Below are 3,477 nucleotides of genomic sequence, written 5' to 3' on the forward strand. Positions count from 1 at the left end.
GATCATAGCTTATCGATTGAGGCAGTTGAAACCTCATGAGTTAAATTACCCAACCCATGATTTGGATTTGGCAGCTATAGTGTTTGCTCTAAAAATATGGAGACATTATCTGTATGGAGAGAAGTTTGAAGTATTTGTTTTCGCAAAAAGAGTTGAATGTGAGACAGAGAAGGTGGATGGAATTATTAAAGGATTATGACTGTGAGATACGATACTATCTAGGAAAGGCAAATAAGCTAGAAGATACCCTTAGTCGAAAGTCGGCTATGGACGCGGCTAGTCTAAAGTGGAATCTGTTAAAGTCAATTGTGGATTCAGATTTTAAGTTGGAAATAGACCACCTTACGGTTATGCTCACTGCATGAAGGATTGAGCCCGAAGTTAGTCAAAAAGTTAAGATATTACAAACATCTGACCTGAAGATTGTGAAGATGCAAGACGCTGTGACTTTAGGGAAAGGACTAGAGTTGCAAGTCTTTTAGATGGAATAGTAAGATGCCAAGGACGACTCTGTGTTCTTGATAATGAGGAATTAAGAAGGGAGATCCTATCAGAAGCACATAAAAGTAATTATAGTATTCATCTGGGGAGTACAAAAATGTATAGAAATTTACGCCAACAATTTTGGTGGAATGGCATGAAGAAGGATATAACTAAACATGTTTCTCAATGTTTAACATGCTAGCAAGTAAAAGCGGAACACCGCAAACCCACAAGACGATTCAGACCATTGGACGTACCATAATGGAAATGGGAGCATGTGACGATGGACTTTGTGCAAGGACTGCCAAGGACATCGAGTGGTCACAACTCTATTTGGGCAATAGTAGATCGTTTGACTAGGTCTGCTCATTTTCTAGTAGTCCATGTAGACTATTCGATGGATAAACTTGCTAAGATATATGTAAGCCAAGTGATACACTTACATGGTATTCCTGTAACGATCAAATCTAATGGAGTCTCTAGGTTTACTTCAAATTTTTGGCGAAGTGTCCAGAATGCATTAGGGATGAAGCTTCAGTTTAGTACTACTTTTCATCCTCAAACAGATGGACAAACGAAAAGAGTGGTCCAAACTTTGGAAGATATACTGAGAGCTTGTATTATTGATTTTAAAGGAAGTTGGGATGAAAAAATTGCACTTGATAGAGTTCGCCTATAACAATAGTTTTTAGAAAAGTATAGGCATGGCTCCATATGAAGCATTATATGGAAGAATGTGCTGGACTCCTGTTTGTTGGGATGAAGTAGGTGAAAGGAGTTTGACAGGACCTGAATTAGTACAAGTTACTACCGAGCCTTTAGAAATTATAAGGAAAATACTTAAAACAGCCCAGAGTAGACAAAAAGACTACGTAGATAAGCGTAGGAGACCTTTAGGATTTCATGTGGGAGATCATGTGTTCCTTAAAGTATCCCCTATGAAAGGAATATCTCGATTTGGAATGAAGGGTAAGTTAAGCCTAGATTTGTTGGACTTTTGGAGATACTTGAAAGAATAGGAGATGTAGCTTATCGTTTAGCGCTGCCTCCTAAATTGGGAAATTTGCATGATGTGTTACATGTATTGATGTTAAGAAAGTATTAGCCAGATCCTAGTCACATACTCAATCATGAAGCCATCAAAGTGGATGAGAAAGTGAGGTACATTGAAGAGTGTATGCGAGTGCTAGATCGAAAGAAGCAAATTCTTAAGACCAAGAAAATTCCATTGGTTAAGATATTATGGCAACATCATGATGTGGAGGAAGCCACATGGGAGAGTGAAAATGATATGAGGGAAAGGTACCCTCACTTGTTTTAAGAGACATAGGAAATGTCTAATTTCGAGGACGAAATTCTCTAAAGAGGGGAGAATTGTGGCATTCTAGAATTTCATGTCAACACTTAGATGTGTTATGAGCTAAATTGGGAAATTTGCATGATGTGTTCCATGTATTGATGTTAAGAAAGTATAAGCCGGATCCTAGTCACATACTCAATCATGAAGCCATCAAAGTGGATGAGAAAGTGAGGTACATTGAAGAGCGTGTGCAAGTGCTAGATCGAAAGAAGCAAATTCTTAAGACCAAGAAAATTCCAGAAGATATTATGGCAACATCATGATGTGGAAATGATATGAGGGAAAGGTAGACTTGTTTTATTCTCTTATGGCAATTTCATGTCAACCCTTGATGTGGAAATGGGAAATTTGCATGATGTGTTCCATTAATTGATGTTAAGAAAGTACGGATCCTAGTCACATACTCAATCATGAAGCCATCAAAGTTTGAGGTACATTGAAATGTGCAAGTGCTAGATCGAAAGAAGCAAATTCTTAAGACCAAGAAAATTCCATTGGTTAAGATATTATGGCAACATCATGATGTGGAGGAAGCCACATGGGAGAGTGAAAATGATATGAGGGAAAGGGACCTTCACTTGTTTTAAGAGACATAGGAAATGTCTAATTTAGAAATTCTCTAAAGAGGGGAGAATTGTGGCATCCTAGAATTTCATGTCAACCCTTAGATGTGTTATGAGCTAAATTGGGAAATTTGCATGATGTGTTCCATTAATTGATGTTAAGAAAGTATCAGCCGGATCCTAGTCACATACTCAATCATGAAGCCATCAAAGTGGATGAGAAAGTGAGGTACATTGAAGAGCGTGTGCAAGTGCTAGATCGAAAGAAGCAAATTCTTAAGACCAAGAAAATTCCATTGGTTAAGATATTATGGCAACATCATGATGTGGAGGAAGCCACATGGGAGAGTGAAAATGATATGAGGGAAAGGGACCTTCACTTGTTTTAAGAGACATAGGAAATGTCTAATTTCGAGGACGAAATTCTCTAAAGAGGGGAGAATTGTGGCATCCTAGAATTTCATGTCAACCCTTAATGTGTTATGAGCCATGGATAGGTGATGAAAGCACCATAAAATTATATTGTAGCCATTTGACCCATGATTTGCAATAGATTAAGGCCGAGCTCTTTAATGGATAATTAATTGATAGGAAAATGTTATTCTTGGCCATGTGTTTTATAAGTTGGAATTTATTAATTTATGTTGCAAGTTTTATGGCCATATAAATTGCAATTAGGTATTTATATAAGTGAGGATTTAGACTAGATTATTAAAAGAAGAAGTGGGCCAAAATTTTAAGCCCAAGACCAGCCCACAAGAGCCCCACCGTTCGGCCATTAGGGCATGGCCCGCGAAGCCCAAAGAAAGGGAGCTACCGTCGACCGAAGGGGGAGAGGCCCAACTCAAGGGAGGCCCATCAACCTGCATGCAAATCCCCAAGTGACAAGAGAAGCTTGCCAAGTGTAAGAGGCCATGCAAAATCAAATGATTGCAAATCATTGAGGGGGAAAGAAAAGAGGAGAGGCGGATTGGGAGAGGGGGTTTTCGACTGAGAGCGAGAGAGAGAGAGAGAGAGCTGTTGTACAAGAGAAGGAGAGGAAGGGAAAAAGGAGGCCCGTCGCTGCCGTGC

The sequence above is a fragment of the Eucalyptus grandis genome, chromosome 3, assembly GCF_016545825.1.
Source record: "Eucalyptus grandis isolate ANBG69807.140 chromosome 3, ASM1654582v1, whole genome shotgun sequence".
Classification (NCBI taxonomy): domain Eukaryota; kingdom Viridiplantae; phylum Streptophyta; class Magnoliopsida; order Myrtales; family Myrtaceae; genus Eucalyptus; species Eucalyptus grandis.